The sequence below is a fragment of the Ovis canadensis genome, chromosome 12 (assembly GCF_042477335.2).
Source record: "Ovis canadensis isolate MfBH-ARS-UI-01 breed Bighorn chromosome 12, ARS-UI_OviCan_v2, whole genome shotgun sequence".
NCBI classification, from domain to species: Eukaryota; Metazoa; Chordata; class Mammalia; order Artiodactyla; family Bovidae; genus Ovis; species Ovis canadensis.
The window spans coordinates 84686037-84712507 of NC_091256.1; positions in this window are offsets into that span (position 1 = coordinate 84686037).

Consider the following 26471-nt stretch of genomic DNA (forward strand, 5'->3'; position numbering starts at 1 on the left):
AACAGGTCAGGCTTGCCACTGGGGTCTCCTGTCCATCCTCCCTCTGCTCTTGCTTTTGGGGTGCAAGTGGAGGATTATTTGTACAGCAGGAGTGTGTGGGTAGCTGTCTCTTTTGTGGATTTGAGGTCTTTAAAGGCAGAGAAACCAGTTCTAAGTGCAGTGTCAAGAGAAGGAAATGAATATTTATGGGCACCAGTATGCACCTTGCATGTGCTGTTTCCTTTGGATGCCTTATCTCATTTAATACCCATTCATTTATTCAACAAACAGTTATGAAGTGCCTACTATGGACCAGGCATTGTTCTAGACACCGTAAGTATAGCTGGGAGCAAAACAGACAAAACATTTCCTGCTATCATTGAGTTTACTCTATATGTTGAAATGGGCAGGCATTCTAAATAAAAAAGCACTGCAGGATCTGAGGTTGATTGACTCCATGGAGGCAGAACTGCAGATAGAGAAGAACCATGAATATGGAGGGCTGAATGTCAGTTCAGTTCAGTTCAGTTCAGTCGCTCAGTCGTGTCCGACTCTGCAACCCCATGGACCGCAGCACACCAGGCCTCCCTGTCCATCACCAACTCCTGGAGCTTGCTCAAACTCATGTCCATCGAGTTGGTGATGCCATCCAACCATCTCATCCTCTGTCGTCCCCTTCTCCTCCTGCCTTCAGTCTTTCCCAGCATCAGGGTTACACACGGATATTCCACCAAGGAGGGTTGGCACCCTAACCCCTGTGTTGTTCAACGGTCAATTGTATAGGCAGAGGGGCGGCAAGTGCCAAGGCCCTGAGAAAACAGGGGACTTGGGGTCCAAGGAATAAGCCTGAGTGAGGAGAGGGAGAAGAAAGGAGGAGGAGAAGGTGGGAGCTGAGCGGGCAGGGGGACAGGGGAAAGAGAAGGACCATGGCAAGCGCTTCCTATCACCGAGCGGGCTTCAGTTTTCCTTCTGGGATGGGAAGTCCCTGAAGGTTTTGAACCTTCAGGATTGAGGATATCTGACTTTTATTTTAAAATAAGAGCTGTATGAGGTAGACCTGATTTTTGTTTTCATTCTACAGATAAAAACATGGAAATTTGCAAAGGCCGGGTGGTGCGTGGTTATGCAACCAGTAAAAGGCAGAGGTGGGACTTGAATAACGTCTTGCTGAGATTCCACTGTCCTCTCCGTCTGGCTGGCTGGCACGGAGTAGAGCCTCAGTAACTGTCATTAAGTGAACGCAAAATGGCTTCCGGGACTCGGGTCGCGAATTGAGCTGCACAGCCCCGCACACTGTCCCTCTGCTCAGCTCCGTCCCGGCGCGGGGACAGCGAGGAGCGCCCTAAGTGCTGGCCACTGAGCCCTTCTGTCTTCCTGAAACTTGCGCCAGCCATGCAGTGGCCAAATGACAAACATTAATTAAAGTACGAGGGAGCAACTTAATTAGCTCCTAATACTCACATGCTGCCGATTAAACACCTTGATGACTGGTTTGCCCTGGAGCTTAATGAGGTGTTTCCAAATAAACCTAGCTCTGTGCCACCACCTGTCAGTCTCAGAGCCAAACCTTCCCCTGGATGTGCCCTCTCTTCCTTGGGAAGGAGTAGGAGGGCTGGTTTGGGTGGAGAAGTGAAATCGGACGTTGGCATTTCTCGAGATGCTCTCGTGGTCCTCTCGTGGATTTTTAAACTCAGTGAAAATCACTGTGCAGGTCATATCTTTGTCCCTGCCTGTTCTCCCTCCAGACTTCAGGCCACAGGACCCTTTAGCTAAGGGGCCTGTGATAGAGGAAAATTATAATGTGTATTGAGACTTCTTCCTGCGGGTAACGTGAAATCCCACTGTTTCATCCCTACTGTCTGCTGCCTAAGCAGAGGCTATTGCGGTTGTCTAGTCGCTAAGTCATGTCCGATTCTTTGCAACCCCATGGACTGCAGCAGGCCAGGCTTCCTGTCCTTCATTATCTCCCAGAGTTTGCTCAAACTCATGGCCATTGAGTTGGTGATGCCATCCAACCATCTCATCCTTGGCTGTGCTCTTCGCCTTTTGCCCCCAATCTTTCTTCTGATACTGGGAAAGATTGAAGTACAGATTATCCTCCTAAAAATTGTATAATCGCATTGTTCTGAATGAGAGGCCAGAGTTTAGTAGCAACACAGGAGACAAGTCTTTGTGTTAACAGAACCAAGAGATGGCTGGAGATGCCAAATTGCGCATTATTTGATCAAGGGATGACACTGTGATACTTGGTGCTGGTGAGGAACGCAAGTACTGAGGGAAGGGTAGCATTTTACAAGGACGTTGTAACACTGACAAGTAGACATTCCCTGTGGATGCTGGTCAGTGCGGTTGGTGGGGATTGGGGGGAGGTAGTGCTAGAAATCAAATCAGTCAAGGAAGAGATGAAGGAATCGAGAATACTTTGTCCGGAGCCCTGGCAATTCTTGGGACTGGGGACTGGGTATGGTGGCCATCATTCAATCTATGAGAGCTGCTGTAGCATATTCCGTGTTGTTCTACAGATCAGTGCAAATGTCCAGGAGTGACAGTACCATAACCCACATTTTTATCCATTATACTTTGTAGAAGGAAGGCGAGGGATTTGCTGGGTTTACAGCACTTACCATTCTCCCCATAGCTGAAGCCATTTTTTCCCAACTTGAAGTCTGCAGATGAAGAAAGCTGAGTACCAAAGAATTGATGCTTTTGAACTGTGGTGTTGGAGAAGACTCTTGAGAGTCCCTGGGACTGCAAGGAAATCAAACCCTTTAATCGTAAAGGAAATCAGTCCTGAATATGCATTGGAAGAACTGATGCTGAAGCTGAAACTCCAATACTTTGGCCACCTGACGTGAAGAACTGACTCATTGGAAAAGACCCTGATGGTGGGAAAGATTGAAGGCAGGTGGAGAAGGGGACGACAGAGGATGAGATGGTTGGATGGCATCACTGACTCGATGGACGTGAGTTTGAGTAAACTCTGGGAGTTGGTGACGGACAGGGAGGCCTGGCATGCTGCACTCCATGAGGTCACAAAGAGTTGGACACGACTCAGTGACTGAACTGAACTGAAGCCTGCAGCAGTTTTAAAACATGATCCCCAAATCTTCGACTCTCCTCTCATCAATAGACGGAATCTTTGTCCCCTTTTCTTAGATCTGTGACTTTTTCACCAATAGAATATAGGGTAAGTAGCAATATATGGTAGCTTTTGGGCCCAGGGATTAAGAAACTGGCCACTTCCACGCCTCTCTCTTGGGTTGCTCCTTCTTCAAATCCAGCCAACGCAGTGCAAGGAAGCAAGCAGGTGCCTGGACAGCCACATTTAGGTTGTTCAGCTCAGAGCCCAGCCGATGGCCAGAATTAAACACCGGCTGTGTGGATGTGATTCTCTGCATGGAGCAGAAAGGAACTGTGCTCCCTGAGCCCTGCCCCCAAAGCACATTTGTGAGCAAGATAAGCGACGGTTGCTGTTTTCAGCCTTGTATGTGAGAAGGTTTGTTCAATAACTGGATCACAGGCAAGGCAGGCTCCCAATTTTTAGAAACAGTCCCAACTTGAATGTCAGACTGTTTGTCTATGCGGTAAGTCAGGTCAGCCTGACCCTGGGTAAACAGTAGTGACTCAGAGCATTTGTTGACTGTGTGTTCCAGTCATGGAAACTGAACCCTCGCCCTAGTCCTGAGACCCAGTCTTCCTCTAGTGCCCCAGTTCAGTGTGTGGTTTTTTTAAAAAAACTTTTATTTTAATAATGATGTCCATTTTTGAAATACAATCTGAAGGTGTTTCAAATACATAAAAGAAGCAAGTGAGGAGCTGCTCTGGGTGAAGAGGGACAAGGCTCTCTGCCCTGACAGCCCACCCTGTCCTCCCCACCTCACAGGGACCCCGAGACCCTTGCCTTTGTGGGAAAACCAATATCCCTGTTCCCCTGTGTGCACTTGCCTTTGGTCCCATGCTGGAGTCTGTCCTGACCACCTTTCTCCCCCACATACAGGACCAGGCATTGAAACGGAAACTGAACTGCAGTTGAAACCTAACTGCAGTATTACTAGCGGTAATGGAGGCACGGTTGCCCACTAAGAGCCCTGGTGAGCTTTCTGAGAAATGAAGGACTAATGTCTTAGCAGATAAAAGCAAGGCCCTTGCTGCAGCCCTGGAGCCAATGAAGCGGGCCCTCCTTGTGGGGAGAGAGGTGAGGTTGGCTGTGATCTGCCTGGCCACCGTGAGGGAAGGGCAGGGTCAAGAGGGTGTCTCTGCATGTGGGTGTTAGGATGGCAGTCCATGGAGAGGGTCAGGACACCCACAGCTGGGCGGAAGCAGATGCCATAGGAGCCGTCACCAGCGGGGAAAGCCGAGTACCCACCAGCTCTAACGGGACGTATTTAAGTGTGATGGCTCAGTAGTAAAGAAGCCATCTACAATGCCGGAGATACAGGAGACCCGGGTTCAATCCCTGGGTTGAAAAGATTCCCTGGAGGAGGAAATGACAACCCTCTCCCGTATGCTTTCCTGGAGAATCCCGTGGACAGAGGAGCCTAGTGGGCTATAGTCCATAGGGTCCCAAAGAGTCAGACAGGACTGAGGAAGCGAATGAGTCCAGTCAATGAGTTTGGAAGGTGCAACATGAGGCCTGAAGGGACAACAGTGGACAGTCCACTTTCCCAGGGCTCCCTGGACGTGAGAGGCTGGGCCTGGGGCAGTTGGAGTGAAGGCTGGAGTGGTGGAGGGGTGCTGAGACGTGTGCTCAGAAGGCAGGAGGTCAGGACACAGTGAGGCTGGCAGAGACCAACGGGGAGGTCAGGGGAAGGGCTGGAAAGGGTAGAGCCAGGACTCGGGGAAAGGCAGCCGAGAAAAGAGGCTTGTTCCCACACAGAGGACCTGACATTCAGACACGTGGGACGGAGAAGTGGGGAGGGCTCCAGTGAAGAGGCCAGGCTTCCAGAAGGTTCTGAGAGGGCTGATCAGTTTTCAATGAACTGTGATGGGCATTGGGGTTGGGGGTGGGTCCAGTGACTGAAGCCTAAAGGACCGTTACTTCTTTAGAAAATCAGTGTGATGTCATGAAAAGAACAACGTCTAGGAGCCAGGAGGTCTGGCTTCTTGTCTGACTTAGCTGCTGAGAAGTCATTTTAGTTTTCTGGGCCTTTTATTGCCTTATCTGTAAAATGAGGAAGTTAATTGCGATTGATTGCCAAGTCCCTTTGAGTTCTAGAAGTTCTAGACTTTGAAAGATCCCATCCAACCAACATACATGGGTCAGGCGTGGTGCTGGGCCCTCCTGGAGGGGCAAGAGGACTGAATGCCCTTTCTTCAAGGGACTCACACTGTAGGAGGGAAAACAGGAGTTTCTACAAGTAGGTGGGCTACAGTGTGAAAGGAAGAGAAAGCACGGATCTGTTGGTAGGCCCAGATTAAAGTTTAGGGTGACCTAGTGAAGAGAAGTGGAAAATCTCAAAACTGGGAACTGAAGGAAAACAAAAAAAGTCAACAAAAGAGTCCGAAATGCAGTCCTTGGGTGCAATCTCAAAAATGTCAGAAGGATCTCTGTTTACAAGGCAAACCATTCAATGTCACAGTAATCCAAGTCTATGCCCTGACCAGTAATGCTGAAGAAGCTGAATTTGAACAGTTTTATGAAGATCTATAAGACCTTTTAGAACTAACACCCAAAAAAGACGTCCTTTTCATCATAGGGGACTGGAAAGCAAAAGTAGGAAGTCAAAAGATACTTGGAATAATGGGCAAATTTGGCCTTGGAATACAGAATGAAGCAGGGCAAAGGCTAACAGAATTTTGCCAAGAGAACCCACTGGTCATAGCAAACACCCTCTTCCAATAACACAAGAGAAGACTACACATGGACATCACCCGATGGTCAACACCGAAATCAGATTGATTATATTCTTTGCAGTCAAAGATGGAGAAGATCTATACAGTCAGCAAAAACAAGACTGGGAGCTGACTGTGGCTCAGATCATGAACTTCTTCTTACCAAATTCAGACTTAAATTGATGAAAGTAGGGAAAACCACTAGACCATTCAGGTTTGACCTGAATAAAATCCCTTATGATTATACAGTGGAAGTGACAAATAGATTTAAGGGATTAGATCTGATAGACAGAGTGCCTGAAGGACTATGGATGGAGGTTCATAACACTGTACATGAGGCAGGGATCAAGACCATCCCCAAGAAAAAGAAATGCAAAAAGGCAAAATGGTTGTCTGAGGAAGTCTTACAAATAGCTGAGAAAAGAGAAGCTAAAGGCAAAAGAGAAAAGGAAAGATATACCCATTTGAATGCAGAGTTCCAAAGAATAGCAAGGAGAGATAACAAAGCCTTCCCTCAGTGATCAATGCAAAGAAATAGAGGAAAACAATGAAATGGGAAAGACTAGAGATCTCTTCAAGAAAATTAGAGATACTAAAGGAACATTTCATGCAAAGATGGGCTAAATAAAGGACAAAAGTGGTAGGAACATATCAAAAGAAGAAGAGATTAAGAAGAGGTGGCAAGAATACATAGAAAACTGTACAAAAACGATCTTCACGACCCAGATAACCATGATGGTGTGATTACTCCCTTAGAACCAGACATCCTGGAATGCGAAGTCAAGTGGGCCTTAGGAAGCATCATTACAAACAAAGCTAGTGGAGGGATGGAATTCCAGTTGAGATATTTCAAATCCTGAAAGATGATGCTGCCAAAGTGCTGCACTCAACATGCTGGCAAATTTGAAAAAGACAACAGTGGTCACAGGACTGGAAAAGGTCAGTTTTAATTTCAATCCCAAAGAAAGGCAATGCCAAAGAATTCTCAAACTACCACACAATTGCACTCATCTCACACGCTAGCAAAGAAATGCTCAAAATTCTCCAAGCCAGGCTTCAACAGTATGTGAACTGTGAACTTCCTGGTGTTCAAGCTGGATTTAGAAAAGGCAGAGGAACCAGAGATCAAATTGCCAGCATCTGTTGTATCATAGAAAAAGCAAAAGAATTCCAATAAAACATCTACTTCTGCTTTATTGATTACACCAAAGCCTTCTGTGTACATCACAACAAACTGGAAAATTCTTTAAAAGATGGAAATAACAGACCACCTGACCCACCTCTTGAGAAACCTGTCAGGAAGCAACAGTTAGAACTGGACATGGAACGACAGACTGGTTCCAAATAGGAAAAGGAGTACGTCAAGGCTGTATACTGTCACCCTGCTTGTTTAACTTGTATACAGAGTACATCATTAGAAACGCTGGGCTGGATGAAGCACAAGCTGGGATCAAGATTGCTGGGAGAAATATCAATAACCTCAGATACACAGATGATATACCACCCTTATGGCAGAAAGTAAAGAGGAACTAAAGAGTCTCTTGATAAAAGTGAAAGAGATGAGTGAAAAATTTGGTTTAAAACTCAACATTCAAAAAATGAAGATGATGGTATCTGGTCTCATCACTTCATGGCAAATAGGTGGGGAAACAATGGAAACAGTGACAGACTTTATTTTCTTGGGCTCCCAAATCACTACAGATAGTGACTGCAGTCTTAAAATTGAAAGATGTGTGCTTCTTGGAAGAAAAACTATGACCAACCTAGAAAGCATATTAAAGAGCAGAGACATTACTTTGCCAACAAGGGTCTATATAGTCAAAGGTATGGTTTTTCCAGTGGTCATGTATGGATATGAGAGTTGGACTCTAAAGAAAGCTGAATGCTGAAAACTGATGCTTTTGAATTGTGGTGTTGGAGAAGATTCTTGAGAGTCTCTTGAACTGCAAGGAGATCAAACCAGTCAATCTTAAAGGAAATCAGTCCTGAATATTCATTGGAAGGACTGATGTTAAAGCTGAAACTCCAATACTCTGGCCATCGGATGCAAAGAATTGACTCATTGGAAAAGACCCTGGGAAAAGATGCTGGGAAAGATTGAGGGCAGGAGGAGAAGGGGATGACAGAGGAGGAGATGGTTGGATGGCATCACTGACCTGATGGACATGAGTTTGAGCAAGCTCTGGGAGTTGGTGATGGACAGGGTAGCCTGGCGTGCTGCAGTCCACGGGGTTGCAAAGAGTTGGACATGACTGAGTGACTGAACTGAATGGAAGGAAGAACTGATTGATTTAGAGTTAAAACAGGAAGCTCTGGGAGAGTGTGCTCAAGGCTTCAGAGCCAAGGGCAGAAGCAAGGGGATGAGGGCTGCCTGTCCTGGGCCCACCCTGCACCCAGGCCTTCTCTGAACAGCTGAGGCCCGGTGCTGAACACAGGGCTTTGGGAAGGCTCTGCCCTGGTCCTCTCCTCCATGGACATGGAGAAGAAGTGCTCATTTCCTTCCTTTGAAGCATCTCTTTATTTTCATTTTAGAAAAGTTAGAGAATTGAAACAGCGAATGATTCATACGTTTAGCAGCCAGTTAGCTCAGTGCAGCCCAGGTCTCCCACCACCCCTCTCTCTTTCTCTCAACACACACACACACACACACACACACAATTTTATTCGACTACGTTTTGCTTTTCTCATTTGGCAATACAATCAAACATCTCCTTTGTTTATAAATACAGATTGATATTGACCGCAGACTGCAGGACTCCGAGATGGTGGCGGCCATTCCAGTGAAGGGGAGGAAACTCACAGATGTCAAAATAGGGGGGCTGCCAAGCATGACACGGATGTGGGATTTCACCCCAGAGACACTGTTGGAGCATCTCAAAGCAGTTACTACCGGTTCTACAACGGGTATGTCTAGTGAGAAAAAAAGGTGTAAGTGGGTTTTTCTGGTCTGGCAGCTTACATGGTTTCCAGCTATTGCCTTTCTCACAAAGGAGCTCAAACGTGAGCAGCCACGCAAATACCTCTGAGGCTTGGAGGGTGCCCTGTGCATCCCTTACCATGACCTCCATTGCCTGGCCCCCCTGAATCCTTTCATAGCCTAGTTGAGAATTAACACCCGACAAAAGATGGCTGGTAAAAAAATATGTATCAACATCCTCATTTTTAATGGCTTCATAATAATTTTATTGTGTGAAAGAAGCATAAATTATTTAACAATTCCCTATTGTTTGAAGTTTAAATTTCTTTCCTTTTTTATTCTACTATTATAAACAATGCTTTAATGAAAACAGTGTTCTGCATAGATCTTGGCACACCTACCTAATTATTTCCTCGAATATAATGATTTCGCAGCTTCTGATGTATATTACCATGTTACTCTCTGGAAAATTTGTTCCTACTTATTCACTATAGCAGCATATAGATGTCATTCCCCACTACTTGCTGGCTCCAGGCATTATAATTCTTTTTAATTTTTGCCATCTGAAAAGTGAAAAGGGCATATCATTGTTTTAAGTTGCATTTCTTTTATTACCATTGAGGTTGAACATTGTTTACATTTTAAAATTGTATTTGCATTGCTTTCATGATTTGCTTTTTCAATATCATTTTGCCATTTTACCCCCGTGGTGTATATATTCGTTTCCTAGCACCGCCATAACAAGTTACTACAAACTAGGTGGCTTAAAACAACAGAAACTTATTTTCTCAGAGTTCTGGAGGGTGAAAGTCTGAAATTAAAGTGTCAGCAAGGCTAGGCTTTTTCTGAAGACTCTAAGGAAGAAGCCTTTCTTGCTTCTTTTGGGGGGAGAACACGCTGCTGTGCTTTTCTCCCCCTATTAATTTTAGCAGCTCTCTACTTCACTTCACCTTTCAGGTCTTTTGACTCACACCTGCCCCTCAGCTCAGCCAGAGAGAGACAGAGATTGGATTAGATTTGAGGAAGGGAGATTTTTAATACCTAGACACCACATGAGTCCTGAGTCCTGAGGGTCTCAGGAGTTCTTGTATTAACGAGAAGCTAAGTGATGGAGTTAGAGAGAGGTTATCCTCTCGGTGCTGCTGTGAGTGACTCTCGGCAGCTCTTTCACTAGCAGTTCTTGAAGCCAGTTGTTTAGAGGCATGGTGATCAGGATGGGAGAGACTGCGTGCCCAGGGACAGTCTTTGAATCATAAATAAGTAAATGAATGACCTCTGGGGCTGGGAAGAAAGTCATCTGGCTTTGTTGGGGCTTCCAGGCTTATATGAGGCCGTTTGACTAACACTGGTTTATTAAGAGGATCATCTGGCTGTTTTCCTATCTCTTAAGCATTTAAGCATTTCAAGTGTCAGCTTGACCCTGAACTGATAGCTTCCTTGCCCCTGAAAGGATCCTATTCATCCTAAGAAGCAGAACTGTTACCAACTTAGAAGACTCTCCGCTCTCCATGACCTCTGCAATGTCCTTCCCCAGATGGATAGAAAGGTGGAGAAGAATTGGCTCCACTTTCCAGATGAATTAAGTTGGAGCCGTAGTAGTCTAGTGGGAACTTCCACGGGGCTCAAACCCGGATCTTTCCTTTCTGCAACGTCACCTCCAAGGAGCAGCTCTGCAGAGTCAAGAGAAAGACAGGACCCTGGAGAAGTTCTGGGGTCTCTGAAAGTAGGAAGTACCTTGTCCCAAGGTCGTGAGGGGGCAGTGTGGCAGGTCAACCTGCCCCTTAATGGGCCTGGGGGCAAGAACTAGTGTGGCTGGCAAAACATTTATCTTTCATTGGGACATCAGGTGCTGCTGGGGTCAGAAGTGAGTGAGGATGAAGAAAAGTGAGTCATGCCCACCACTGCCTGTTCCTGCTCAGGAAAGAATACAAACATCAAGACAAGTGTCTTCCAGAAGGCAAAGGCCAACGATGGGAAATGTGCTGAAGTAGAATACTCTTGAATTTAGGGAAAGTATAGATGCAGGTTTGAATCTTAGCTTTGCAATTTACTAGCTGAGTAGCGTGGCTTAATTATCTTAAATCTTTCCATTTCACTTTTCTTTTTGTAAAAGTAAGACAATCTTTTGGGAAGTCGTTTGTAGGAAAAGATAAAATACTATATGAAGAAGAGTCCATCGTGACCCCGTGGACTGTAGCCCACCAGGGTCCTCTGTCCATGGGATTTTCCAGGCAAGGATACTGGAGTGGGGTGCCATTACCTTCTCTAGGAGATCTTCCTGGCCCAGGGATTGAACCAGGGTCTCCTTCATTGTAGGCAGACGCTTTACTGTCTAAGCCACCGGGGGAGTCCATGGCACATAGTAGGTATCAAATAAATGTTAGTTTACTTCTTCTCTGTAGCAAGCCACTCCAATAGACTTGCCTGGGAAATTCCACAGACAGGGAAGCCTGGCAGGCTATATAGTCCACGGGGTCCCAAAGAGTTGGACATGACTGAGCGAGCAGCAGGGCATTTTTGAGATGCCAAAGCAGTCCCAGGATAGCTGAGGTGCTTGCCAAAGCTTTTGATGGTAGAGCCAGGACTGTGGCTGAGGACCTCCCTGGCCTCTTGATCCTGGCCTCTCTCACCAGATAGACTGTGGAAAATGAGAAGTTAAAATGTGCCGGAGGACTTCCCTGGTGTCTCAGTGGTAAAGAATTCACCTGCTAATGCAGGAGACTCGAGTTCAATCCCTGGTCTGGGATGATCCCACATGCCATGAGCATCTAAGCCCATGTGCCGCAACTGCTGAGCCTGTGCTCGAGAACGCAGGAGCTGCACCGACTAAGCCCACACGCTGCAAGTCCTGAAGCCCGTGCGCTCTAGAGCCTGTGCCCTGCTGCACAGGAAGCCGCTGCAATGAGAAGCTTGTACACCGCAACTAGAGAATAGACCCTGCTTGCTGCAACTAGAGAAAAGCCCAAGCAGCTCCAAGGGCCCAGCATAGCCAAAGATAAAAGCATTTTTTTATCCTATGTAATTTATTGGAGCAATAGCACTGAGTGATTCTCCCTGAAGAAATCCCTTCATCCGTCTAGGTGAAGTTCTATAATTCTCTCACCTTCATTCTTTGTGCTAAGGCACTCTCCCTTAAATAGGCTTTGGAAAACTTACTTCTGTCTTCACCTGATCAGAAATCTGCATATCACAAGACCTGGCCAGGCCTTATTGGGACACGTGAAGCAGGACTCTGATGGGGAACGTGGGGGAGAGAGCTAGAGCTCCACCCTGTTCTGGGAGAGCAGGTGTGAGCGGCTCCCTGTGGGTATACGCTGGACTGGAGATGGGAGACACAGGGCAGGAACCCCAGGACCGCCTGGGAGACACATCGCTCTCCCTGGGAGAAGGTTCATCACACAGGCTGTCCAGCTTCCCTTCTGGGCAAATGGGAACCTGGGGGAACCGGAGGCTCTGGGTATAGTGTGAAGATGAAGGATTACCTGCCTACAGGTGAGGAATATGGGACTGAAGGGAATGCCTTGGGGGAGTAGCTGGATCCCAAATCTATACAGACTGTTGAAACAAGTCATCAGTTTGAAAGGGCAAATCAGAAAAGCGGAGTCAGGCGGGAAGACCAGTGGACAGCATCCAAGGAAATCAGAGTTGAAGATGTTGAAGGTTCAAAGCTAGGGTGGGCATGGAGATTGAGCTGTGCTTTGAGACGGCAGCTGCAGAAATGTCTCCCAGCCCCGCACAGGAGCCATGACGATGTGGTAAGATTTTCCCTGTGGTCCACAATCAGAGTCTCTACCTCCCTGCTCAGTTTTAACCCCTCTTCTTGTCTCGCACCCGAGGGGGAAAAAATGCGATTCCTAAAGCACAGGAGCCAAATCCCAGCTCCTTCTTCCCCCCTTGGAAGCAGAAGTGAAGGATCCACCAAGAAACAAAGCCACTTCAGTGAGTGTCAGACCGATGGATGCTTCTGGAAACCGCTTTATTGCTTTGGAAGAAGCCTTTGTGTTATTGCTGAGGCTGGAGCCTCATTTAGGGCAGTTGAGACACTCTGACCTCAGGCTCAGCTCCCAGGGGCATTGTCTCCCACAAGTCGGTCTTTTGAAGGATTAGGTATTTTCATCACCAGCGGTGATTAAACACCACAAGGACTGCCTCGGTCTTCTTCCCAGGGGGGTCATAATTCCATTGACTAATACTCTGGCTCTATGTATGGAATGATGGGCATTATCCTCTCTGTGACTGAATGTGTGACTCATTTGACACTGAGAATAAAACTAGGTTGAATAATAAGAAAATATAAGCCACAGAGGATCTGAAGAAAATTCCTGAAATCATTGTCAAATCATAAATTAACACCCATAACGAGACTAGAAATTTATCCTAAATTTAGGACGTTCTGTTTTTATTTTTTCCACTGAGTTTAAAAGCTTTCCATAAATCCTAAATATTTGGAGGCTGTAAAATTGATTAAACACCTGAAATGTGGTTCCCTGGGACATAAGGAGAAAAATATTAAGCACTTTTTTCAAGTCCATCAGTGAGGACTGAGTTATGGTTTCTTTGAATAGTGAGACTTGTGCCTTCTCTAGTGAGGTCAAGAGGAAATGAAAAGAAAGGAAATCAATAGGAAAATGACTCTCATGCTTGAACCATTATTTTCTTCTTCCACCAGGCACCTGCCATTGGTTCGCATAATTAGTAGTAAAGTGATTATAAGCATACTAAAACCTTGAAACAGAGCATGGGGCAGTAACCTGAGCAGAAAGATCCTTGTTTCTACATCATGCCATCATTCTGCCTCTTTGATGCCCCCCACCCCCACCATCCCCAATCCTTTCATCCATCTTTTGAACATGTTGCTGCTGCTGCTGCTGCTAAGTCACTTCAGTCGTGTCCGACTCTGTGTGACCCCATAGACGGCAGCCCACCAGGCTCCTCTGTCCCTGGGATTCTCTAGGCAAGAATACTGACTCATGCCTTAATGCTGTTATGATGTTACATGTTTATATGGTGCTTCATCTTTCAAGAGAGTCTGTGTCCAGCCTTGCAAACGGTCTAGCAGTTTACATTTCATCAGCTTTTCCCCCAAGCACTGACTTGTGACACCTCTGGGACCCAGAAGCACTGCGTTGGTGGGCCTCCCACTTGCTGTAAGTGGGACCTTGCCTACAGCTTGATATCCTTAGTCCAGTCAAGTCAATGTGTTCACTGAGTACCAATTCTCAGGTCCTACTTTTTGATGTGTGAGGGAAAGGAGGAGCAGGCTGGCCAGTTGGCATCCAGTGATTGGGGGCAGAGGTCGCTGATCCACAGAATTTGTTATCTCCATCTTTGGGGGATGTTAATTATCTTACAGAAGGTTCTGAACTACTGAGTGATGGATTTGTACCCAGGTCTCCTTGATCCTGGGCTTCCCTGGTGGCTCAGCTGGTAAAGAATCCTCTTGCAATGCGGGAGACCTGGGTTTGATCCCTGGGTTGGGAAGATCCACTGCAGAAGGGATAGGCTACCCACTGCAGTATTCTGGCCTGGAGAATTCCATGGACAGTGTAGTCCATGGGGTTGCAAAGAGTCAGACACGACTGAGCAACTTTCACTTTTCTCCTTGATCTTAAGAAAAGGATAAAGTAGGGAGTGACAGAGAGGATAACTAGGAAGGTTCGATGGATTCTGAAGCTGGCCTGCCATTACCAGCAGGGAGTTGTCCACACCCTCCCAGCATGCACTTGAGTGAGCTGAGTTTACTTGATGTATTGGAGCAGATGGGCATCAAGTACATACTTAACACAATTCCAGTGACTGTGGGCTTGAAAATTATCAACCAGGACCTGAGTTCCACAATTCTCTGCCACTTGAGTCAAAGACGAACACAGTCAGTCTTGGATGATGAAACCTTGGGAGTCAAGAATTAATTCACAGAGTGAGGCAGATGTCTGGGGCCAGCTTCGAAGAGGACTGTCCACAGAACTGTGGTAAGGAGAGAGAGGAAACCAGTTCTCAGCCTGGAGACGTCCCCTGAGGCGGTGGAGGGGGGCCGAGCAGCTGCTAGGGCTTCCGGGCCAAGTCAGTCCCTGCAGGCAGGTCTCTTTTCTGTCTGATTGACCTCCATTTGTCTCTGGTCAATTTTCTTTCCACAAGTCCAATTGGTTACCTGACTTGAGTCCCATCCTGGCCCTTTGGGGGGTCAGTCCCGCCTCTCCCTGGATGGGCAGGGCTGATGGATCGTCCCTGCTGTCCCATTGCTTAGGGCCTGCCTGGCAACCGACATTCTTTGGGTGGCGACTGTTTCCTCTTGTATGAGTCTTAAATATTAGCTGATACTTGGATTCTTCACCTTGTGCTATGACTTTGGTCCTCTCCCTCCCCAACAGGCGGATCTCCCTTTAGCACCTGTGACCTGAAACATGTCTGGGGTGACAGCAGCCTTGAACCTCGCCTTCACCTTGGTAGGGAGATGCTTCCAGACTCGGCTCTGCTGCAGCATCTTCAGCTCCTGTCTCACTTCAGAGTGAGGTTCTTTTTAGACACCCACACACATATATACATAGTTTTATCTACTTGCTGGGTCTTCGTTCCTTCTTGGGCTCCCCTCTAGTTGTGGTGCTTCTCACCGTGGTGGTGTCTCTTGTTGCAAAGCACGGGCTCTAGGGTACGTGGGCTTCAGCAGTGGTGGGAATAGGCTCCGTAGTTGTAGTTCTGGGCTCTAGAGCACAGGCTCAATAGTTACGGCTCAAGGGATTAGTTGCTCCAAGGCGTGTGGGATCTTCCTGGATCAGGGATTGAACCCATGTCTCCTGCCTTGGCGGGTGGATTCTTTACCACTGAGCCATTAGGGAAGCCCCAGGGTGAGGTTCTAGAGCTGATCCTAGATCTGTCCCTCTTTTTACCTCCCTGCTTCATCAGAAGAGGTCTCAAACCTGGATCCTGCTCTCAGAGAGCCTGCAGAATTGCTGGATAGTAGCAAGTATGCAAACAAGGCAGATAGACAGCATTCCAAAGAAGGACGCAGTGCAGTGCTAAGCTGTGTGACGTGACAGGTGGTAGGAAATCAGAGACGAGAAAGCAGCCGGACAAGGCTCCGCAGAGGAGGTGAGGTGTGGATTGGACAGTGAGGCTGGAGCAGTCAGCCCTCTGTCATTTCCTCATCCTGGCTACAGAGGCTCCAGCTGGAGTCCTAAGGGTGTGTGGGCTTCAGATTCTGGCTTTTGTATGCGTGCGTGCCAGCAAAGGGGACTAGGTGGTTGAGAAGGTCTGGCTTCTCTCTGGATGGCCATCAGGAGCTATTAGTGAGGAAAGCAATTATTTACCAACAGACATTAAATCTTGGCTGTTTGTCCGTATGGGTAATGATGGTAATGAAATGTAGTCTCCTGCCAAACGGATATGGATAAAGTCTTAGAAAATGAAGAGATGGATTTTTTGACAGGGAGCTGGAAGCAACATCTACCAACAAGAGGTGCCTCATCCTCCAGGAAACCCTGCAGGAAGTTAAGGCATCAGTGGAGCTGGGAACAGGGGTAAAAGGGCTGGAGTCGTGTGTGGTATTGAGGTGGTGAGCCCAGGGTTTGCACAACAGACATGTGTGGGACTTCGTGAACTGTTTATGTCAGCTCAATTTCTGCTCTGAGATTCTGATACAGTAGGTCGGGGTGGAGCTTGGACTAAGGCGCACATCTCCACTTGGATCATAAGAAGACACGGTTTCAACCAAACTCAAATCCCAAGCCCACTTGAAACCTGGGAAGTGCTGACAGAATGAAGGAATGAACCATGTCAAGAATGGCCAGGACCTAGAAACTGGTTTGGTGGGTGTTTCTCAAAGTGTGGTCTTGAAACTGAGCAGGGCCCTGTGAGGCCCTCCTGGGTCCAAATCCTTTACGTGTCCCCATTGCTCATTTGTAGGGAAAAGGCTTTGTCTGCCCAGACCTTCCCTGAGTACCACAGGGCAGGTTCAAGCGCTTGCTAATCATGGAAGTAAGGGAAGGCAGAATCAAAGGAGGAGCAGTCAAGAAAGATGGAGCAGCGATTAAAGCGGGATCCTGGATCTTCCTCAAGGGATATTCATAAAAGTGTCTTTGAATTTGTCCTGCAGAAACTAGAGCTTTCACCCAGCTGGAAGAGGGCAGCTTCAGGCTGAGCACAAGATTCCTGGAGCACTGCTCTGTTCAGTTCAGTTCAGTAGCTCAGTCGTGTCCGACTCTTTGCGACCCCATGGACTGCAGCACGCCAGGCCTCCCTGTCCATCACCAACTCCTGAAGTTTGTTCAAACTCATGTCCATCGAGTCAGTGATGCCATCCAACCATCTCATCTTCTGTTGTCCCCTTCTCCTCTTGCCTTCAATCTTTCCCAGCATCAGGGTCTTTTCAAATGGGTCAGTTCTTTACATCAGGTGGCCAAAGAATTGGAGTTTCAGTTTCAGCATCAGTCCTTCCAATGAATATTCAGGACTGATTTCCCTTAGGATTGATTGGTTGGATCTCCTTGCAGTCCAAGGGACTCTCAAGAGTCTTCTCCACCACCACAGTTTAGAAGCATCAATTCTTTGGTGTTCAGCTTTATGGTCCAACTCTCACATCTGTACCTGACTGCTGGGAAACCATAGCTTTGACTAGATGGACCTTTGTTGGCAAGGTAATGTCTCTGTATTTTAATATGCTGTCTAGGTTGGTCATAACTTTTCTTCCAAGGAGTGAGCGTCTTTTAATTTCACAGCTGCAATCACCATCAGCAGTGATTTTGGAGCCTGTTTTGGAGGTAACTGCCCTGTTAACTCACCACAAACCAAACAGAATAAAGTTACATACTCCGTAGCTCTCACCCCAAGTTTTGCCTATTAAAAACATCTGCCCCCGAATCATTGGGGTGTTTGGTTTTATTTTGGCCACGAGCCACCCGTTTTCTTTGCTTGATCCTGCAATAAACCTTTCTCTACTCCAAACTCTTGACATTTCGGTTTGTTTGGCCTCACTGTGCATCCAGCATGGGGAACTTGCATTTGACAACAGGCTGTGGACCCTCTACCACAAAATCACTCCATATGTAATGAACTGAATCTCTAAGGGGTGTCAAGAAGGAATCTGCCCTTTTAATGAACTCACTAAGATGGCAGATACTTATGTACTTACATACTAAGTTTTGAGAAACACTCAAGAAATCCCAGTCTCTAAAAATATAAGCAATATAACCCCACCAAGCTCACACAAGCAGTAAGGGTTGGAAGTAGGATTCAGTCCCTGATCTGGCTGGCAACACTTGGGCAGAAAAGAACTAGATAATCAAAGGCTCCCACAAAGAGTTCTAGACTTTCTGCTGTTGGCTAAAAAATATAGTCACAACCTGAAAGTAGAGAGTCATTGTATTTGGTGGGAATGTTTAGGACTCTGCATCCAGGAGACAGCATTTCAGTAGCTCTAAGAAAAGGACTCCAAGGAGGCAGGAGGGGAAGTCAGGCTATATACAAGTTTGCAACAAAGGGCACAGGCAGCCAGAACAGCAAAGATGAGGTTATCAAGTTAAGGAATTTAGCATTCTATGTATGGGAGGATGCAAGCCTCTGGGCTCACTGAATTCATTTCTTTCATTTGCATCTCAGCTATCTGAGGTCAGTTGCTCACCTAGCTTTTTGTATTTCCCCAGCTCCTCAGCAATCAGATCGAAGTTTGGGGAGCCCTCATTCACATTTGGAGGCCAGAAATCACTGATGGCTGTGACGTTGCTTGTTTGTTACGATGGCAGGAGGTATTTTCATTTTATACTAGCACCATCAGCCCACTCATCCTAGAGAGACTCTTTACACGCCAACCCTAGCATTGCCACTCAATCCTCAAATTCTGGTCTTAGTCCGGTGATAAATATTTTCCTTTTTTTTGGCTGTCTTGGTTTCAGGTGGTCTCAGCCTACAGCAACTTGGAGCAGACTGGGGTCTCTGAGCCAAGGCAGTGAGAGCTCTGAATCTTAACCACTAGGCCACCAGAGACCAGGGGCCAGTGGCAAGGCCCTGGCCGGTCAGCTGTGTAGAAATGAATTTCCATACAGAGACAAAAGGAGTGCAACAAGTAAGGAGTTTATTAGGAGGAAAAGAATAGCGGGGATAGACACACAGGTGGGCTGAGAGAGAGCTGTGCCCTCCTGGTCGTTTGGAGACAGGAGATAGGAGGGCTCCAGGCCAGGCATTTACAACTGGGCTCCTGTTCACACCCTCTTGGGTGAGAAGATGAACTCCCCATTGGACATTTATCATCAGCCATCTGTTTACATTTTTGGAAGCAAGAGAAAAACGGACCCCAGGACTACATATCTGTATTCAAACTCCTGTCTATATTTTGAAATCTACATTTTGATATAAAAACCAACAACAGGAGTAAAGGTGAATAATGGACTTTGGGCATTTTCATATAGAGTGGGACTAAACTTTGCTAAAAGATCAAGAGGTCACATACTTCCTATCCTTGGGGCAAGGGAGGCACTATACACGTGCAAAAGCCTTCAGGAGGTCAAAATGACAGGAGATGCCAAACCATAGTGAGTACGGCTCTCCCCTCCCAGAAGCCTTTATGGGGGGATCCATCTGTTTAGCCATGGGACCAAAACAATATGATTCACCAAAAAGAAGGCAAAACCCCAGGATTTAAACTTTCCAATGATGATATTCTCACTCTGAGTTCGTCCATGTATCTTTCTGCATGTCCTTTTCTTTTCCAATAAAATTTTTGCTTTTCTCTTTATCTTCTGCCTCCTCACTTGAATTCTTTCTCGACAAGGTGGGCGAGAACTGGGGACTGTGGCCCTAACTGCTTGCCCTTGCGGTCCAGTGGTTAGGACTGAGGTCTGGGAACAAAATCTTCTTCCAACTACTGTTCACTGCCTCTTGCAAGCTGCTGCTTACTGGTAAGGTAAAGTGTTAGTTGCTCAGTCGTGTCCAACTCTTTGTAATCCCATGGACTGTAGCCCCTCAGGCTCCTCTGTCCATGGAATTCTTCAGGCAAGAATACTGAAGTGGGTAGCCATTCCCTTCCCCAGGGGATCTTCCCAACCCAGGGATCGAACCCCCCTCTCCTGCGTGGCAGGGGATACTTTCCCACCTGAACCACAGCTGCCTGCATTCCACATCAGTTTGAGTCATTCATATGGAACATTTCTTCCAGGTTTCCTTTGGCCAGTTATCTTGTTTCACCTAATCCTGAGTCTGTATGTGGTATATCTCAGGGTCTTCCTACATGCATGAGTATCTCTCAGCCAAGATGGATTCTAGTCAAGAGGCCTATGGGTAGGTTGACATCACCTACCATGGGGTGGCGCCCCCTCCCATTCTGACTTCCAAGAAACCTTTCTGTGTGTGTAGAGTCAGAAAGGTCTCCTTGACTTTGAGAACGGGGAATATGTGCTGTCTTTAATCTCTTAGCTGAGCAAGGCTCTGCTTCTCCTCTGTTCTGCTGTTGTGGAGCATCTGTCCACCAGGGATGGACTCCAGCTGCTCAGCCTGGGACTCAGCAGTCTTCTGTCCCAGTCCTACATCTCATCGCCTTTCTCATATTTGGAGAATTCTTGACCCTAGAATTCTTATTGAAAAAAATAGATCATGACTCTGCTACAAAGTTTAAATACTCAATTTCCAGTCTTCTATAGTTAGAAGTAGGATACATGACATAAAGTGGGATAAATGACATAAAGCCACCTGGACTTTTCTTGGGAGCTAGTTTCTAAGGGCAGCAGAGGGGAGGGCTGGTGTCCTGTGCCAGTACAGATGTTGGGAGTGTGGCCCTTAGTTTCTGTGTTCAGCAGTAGCTGTTCAAGACTGCTCACTGTGGTTCTGTGGATTGAATTTGGCTATGGGTCTTGTTGGTTTTTCCAGTAGTCGTGTATGGATGTGAGAGTTGGACTATAAAGAAAGCTGAGTGCCGAAGAAGTGATGCTTTTGAACTGTGGTGTTGGAGAAGACTCTTGAGAGTCCCTTGAACTGCAAGGAGATCCAGCCAGTCCATCCTAAAGGAGATCGGTCCTGAATATTCATTGGAAAGACTGGTGTTGAAGCTGGAACTCCTATACTTTGGCCACCTGATGCAAAGAGCTGACTCATTTGCAAAGACCTTGATGCTGGGAAAGATTGAAGGCCGGAGGAGAAGGGGAGGACAGAGGATGAGATGGTTGGATGGCATCACCGACTCAATGGGCATGAGTTTGAGTAAACTCCAGGAACTTGTGATAGACAGGGAGGTCTGGCGTGCTGCAGTCCACGGGGTTGCAAAGAGTCAGACACGACTGAACGACTGAACTGAAAGAACTGAACTGAACGGGTCTTGTTATGTAGCTTCTCTCATTTTTGGCAGTTCTAAAAATGACCCATCATTCTCCTAATAAATTACTTTTCTATTCAGACTAATCAGTTCAGTTCAGTTCAGTCGCTCAGTCGTGTCCAACTCTTTGTAACCCCATGAATCGCAGTACGCCAGGCCTCCCTGTCCATCACCAACTCCTGGAGTTCACTCAGACTCACGTCCATCAAGTCAGTGATGCCATCCAGCCATCTCATCCTCTGTCATCCCCTTCTCCTCCTGCCCCCAATCCCTCCCAGCATCAGAGTCTTTTCCAATGAGTCAACTCTTTGCATGAGGTGGCCAAAGTACTGGAGCTTCAGCTTTAGCATCATTCCTTCCAAAGAAATCCCCGGGTTGATCTCCTTTAGAATGGACTGGTTGGATCTCCTTGCAGTCAAAGGGACTCTCAAGAGTCTTCTCCAACACCACAGTTCAAAAGCTTCAATTCTTCGGTGCTCAGCGTTCTTCACAGTCCAACTCTCACATCCATACATGACCACTAGAAAAATTAGTCTGATTCAGACTAATAAGAAGGTATCACATTTCTGATAGGAAAAAGAAACCAGTCTAGGCTTTTCACCTAAGGGTATTTAACATCAGGAACTAAATACAGAGTAATGGAGAAACAAAAAACCAAACAAGGAATGTCGAGGTGACCCAAAGATGAGCAGCTGCAGAAAGGTGCTGCCTCTCCTAGGGCTGGAGTCACAGTAGCACACGTGTTTTCAGATCCCAGAGGCTGAGCTAACCAGTGCGAATTTAAATCAGCCTGTCTTGTGGGAGGTGAAGCTAAGGAGACACAGCTAGAATCAGAGACATGGCCTGAGGCAAAGCAAGACAGGGAAAAACACCCTGACTTTTCCCTCCTCCTTTCCTCCAGGCACTACTGGCAGAACTTACCCGGAGGCCAGCTGCAAGGGAGCCTTGTCAATCCCTGCCAAACAGGATGGAGCAAGGGGAGGGCAGAGGATGGATATAGGAGATAACACACAAATGACAAGTTTGCTGAGTTCATCTCTGTTGCTTTCAAATAAAAGTGTTGCTGATAAGATGCTAAGCAAACATCTCCAAGTGAAACACAAAAATACACTGGATATTAAAATCTACAGGGTGAGTATTTCTTACGTTGAATGTTCTCCCAGCAGGAAAGCTATAGGTACATAGTGTCATCCCAGACTTTATTCAGTACTGTGAGCAGCCATGTCCGTTCATTTTACTGTTTCACACTCATGGGCTCTGCCTTTTCTCTTTCAGTCTGGAACCCTGGGGCAGTCTCTACTGTGATAGAGAACCAGTAATAACCATGTGCATGCCTGTGCGTGTGTTCAGTTGCTTTAGTCGTGTCCGACTCTATGTGACCCTATGGACTGCAGCCAGACAGACTCCTCTGTCCATGGGGATTCTCTAGGCAAGAATACTAGTGCGGGTTGCCATGCTCTCCTCCAGGGGATCGTCCTAACCCAGGGATTGACCCTGTGTCTCTTATGTCCCCTGCATTGGCCGGTGGGTTCTTTACCACTAGCACCACGTGGGAACCACTTCTCTTCTCAAATATCCAAGTTTCCAGTCTTTTCTAGACTTCTTCTAAGCTTCTTGGCCCTGTGGTTTTTCCCATTGTTTGGAGTGCCATAGCTCATGAGAATGAGTTAAGCCAGTAGGTCATCAGGGAGTGGCTATACAGCCGGTGGAGGAGTGGCCCAGGGCTGGAAGAGGCTCCAAAGAGTTGTCTGTGGTTTCACTTAGAGTGACCCCAGCCCCAGGGGGAGACGGCAAAGGCCTGACCTCAGGTAGAACCGTATAATAACGGTAATATAATTCATGACCACAAGACCTCAGCTTCCAGGGTTCCTTTTCCTTGTTTTGCTCAGAATAAGATTTTGATTTGCCCTGAGTCAAAACTGGAGACTGAATTTGATTTTTTTTTCCTTTTTGTAGTGGTACCTCCAGTGCTTAACATAGTCCAATATAAGTGTGATGAGGAAGAAAAAATAATTAATGAATAAATAAGAGAATGAAAGAATGAATAATAGCCTCTCCATTGTGTGGCCAAGTGAGATAAATGACTTAAACTTCCTTTTCTGTGGCTCTTCCTAGAGATGATAGAGAAGGCAATGGCACCCCACTCCAGTACTTTTGCCTGGAAAATCCCATGGACGGAGGAGCCTGGTAGGCTGCAGTGCATGGGGTCACTAGAGTTAGACACGACTGAGCGACTTCACTTTCCCTTTTCACTTTCATGCATTGGAGAAGGAAATGGCAACCCACTCCAGTGTTCTTGAGATGAAATATTAGTCGCGCAATTGTGCCCGACTCTTTGCGACCTCATGGACTGTAGGCTGCCAGGCTCCTCTATCCATGAGATTTTCCAGGCAAGGATGTTGGAGTAGGTTGCTATTTCCTTCTCCAATCCTAGAGATGAGTGTGTATATTTTATGACATTTGCTGCTGTAGAAAGGAAGAAGATGAGAAGGCCAGAAGCTTAGAGGCTTCAAAATGCAGAAAATGCAAGGAGATGGCTCTTTCTCTTTGCTACTCCAAAGGGATGGCTCAGTGGCCAAAGATGGCACTGTGTTAACTTGAGTCTGCCTTTCTGCCTTTGACCTGTATCTCTCCATTCAAAGTAGCAGCCAGGTCAAGCTGCTGTGAGAAATTTCCTTGGGGATACATGCAAGCCTGTGGTTCTCCCTTCTAAGGTAAGAATTTTTATGATGGGGGAAGGAATGGGGAGTTTTTACTCTGAAAGTCGAACTCAGTTTTCAATATGGCAAAAAAAAAAAAAAAAGGCAAGGGGAGACACTAGTTCCCAAACTCTGCTTGTTTTATGAGACTTTTCATTGTGAGTAACTGTTTGATGACAGAGGATTCTAGAGTCCCAAAGATTGGAAACGGCTGGGTCTCTATGGACGGGCTTCTTCTGACTCCACTTTCTTCTCCATGAAAGCCTGCCTTCGCACACATCCCCCGACACACAGAGACACACACAGACACACACATGTGCATGCATACGTACACACTGGTGTTCCCCCGTCAGCCCCAAGACTGCCTTCCTGCTGTTAATTTGTGATTCTTCTTGCCTGGTGTCTGTTTTGGCTGATGCTGAAGTGACTGTCTCCCTCTGGAGATCTTGGGAAACTCCAGGAAGTTGGAAAAGATCAGGACACGGGGTCTGAAAAATAACAGTGGATAACATCTGGTTGGATGAATAATAGGTACGGAGGGATGTCTCGCGGCTTGCCAGAGACCAGGACCATATGCTCCTTAAGGGAAAATGTCATCACGTCTCCTGGGTGGCTCATTTTCTTCTCAGTAGGAAGTGAATGAACACAAGACCTCCCTGGAACTGGCTTTTTGGAAAAAAGCTATTTTTGACCATCACCCAGGTTCTCAACTTTAAAATTGAGAGTCCCTGGAGCCACAGTCATAGAGGTGAGTAATAACATGGAAACCACCCAGGATTCCCAGGAGCCCGTCTAGCTGACCTCTCTTACTGGAGTCCACTATTAACCCCAGTGAATGGTTGGATCATTTTCCAGGAGGCAGTTCAGGCCCCATTAACAGCTTTAGGGCTGTTCATTAGAGATCTAGTCAGAAAGAAGGTGCATATTTGGGGGTAATTCTTTGAATACAGAAATGTTCCTCCCTGTTTCTCATGCTTTATGTGCAGGAGTTGTGTGTTTCTTTCCTTCACTAGCACCTTTATATTCTACTTCGTCTTCCTTCTGAGGCTCATCTCTTTGTCTCGAGTTCTGACTCCTCCTGCTTCTCTGTTTCATCTCCTGCTTTGGCCTCCTCTGTCCTCTCCACCTCTTGCCCTCTTTCCCACCTTTCTCCTGCTGTTTTTTCTCCTCCTCCTCCTTCTCCCTCCTTTCTCTTCCCTCTTGTTTTCTGTCTTCCAGTGGCTCAGTCTTTCTCCTCTGCCTGGCTCGTCTTTCCTTATCGAACTTGCTTCAGTAGTAACAGTCCCTGCCCCAGATTCACATTCTACCTAGAACTTCATAATGTGAACTTACTCGGAAATAAGATTGTCCTAAGTGAAGGCAATGGCACCCCACTCCAGTACTCTTGCCTGGAAAATCCCATGGATGGAGGAGCCATGGGGTTGCCAAGAGTCAGACACGACTGAGCGACTTCACTTTCACTTTTCACTTTCATGCATTGGAGAAGGCAATGGTACCCCACTCCAGTACTCTTGCCTGGAGAATCCCAAGGATGGGGGAGCCTGGTGGGCTGCCGTCTATGGGGTCGGATATGACTGAAGCGACTTAGCAGCAGCAGCAGCAAGTGAAGTTAGCTAAGTTACAATGAGACTATACAGGAGAAGGATGGACCCTTGATCCCATATGATGCTGTCTTGGTAAGGAGAGGAGAGGCTCTGAAACAGACAAGCCCAGGGAGGGCCTGTGTGGCGATGGAGGCACACTCAGGAGATGATGCATCGCCAAGTCAAGGAACGCCAGGGACAGCTGGCCACAGCCGGAAGCCAGGAAGAGGCAAGGGAGGGCTCCTCCCTCCCCTTCAAAAAGCATGGCCCTGCCTTCGCCCTGACTTTGTATCTCTAGCCTCCAGAATTGTGGGAGAATATGTTGTTTGAAGCCATTCTGTTTGTAGAACTAGGAAACTAATACATTTATCTCTAGGTTCTGGACTCCTTCTTTCCCTGTTCACAGCCTCATTTATTTCAGACCCAGGCTATTAACCTCATCCACTGCATTCCTAGTATCAGCTGGCTCTTTCTCTCTGAGGGCAAAGCTCACCTCTGCTAGACTCACAGCTCAGCAGCTCTGTGGCTTGCTTCTCTTCTCAGAAGTGTCAGGGTTTGTAAATATTTCATGAAGGGAACCTCCTTTGACCTGATCTTCCCAAGTGAGTATGCTTTCTTCAAAAAGACAGAAAGATTCAAGAATCTGAGTTTTAAATCTCCACGTGGCCTTGGGGCAAGTATCTTAACCGCTCTGTGCTCCAATGTCTTCATCAATAAATTAAGAAAACCATTTTGGTCTCGTCTGCCTCTGGAGAATGTTCTTAACAGGAAAGAACCTTCAATAGTACAGTGTAGGATGCTGTGCATGTTTTATAGCCCTTTATTGTCCAGACTTAGGATGCTGGGATGAAATAAATATTTATTGAATATTCGGAAGGTGATAGGGACTTTAAAAAATGCTATTACATCAAACCTTCAAAGTAACTTGCAGATGGGTGATTCCCATTTTTAAGTGAGGAAAAAACAGACTTGAAGAGTAGTGAAGTAATGTCACATGCTAAGAAATGGTCTTAATTAAACCCAGATATTCTGACGTCTAATTCAAAGGTTATTCTCACACTACACTGTGACCCTCTGATGTGTTGATTACTTTTTAATGACATATTTCCTTTCCACCTTGAAGTATTTCTCCGGTTTCTCAGGAGAAGAGAGTAATCCAATAGAATCTG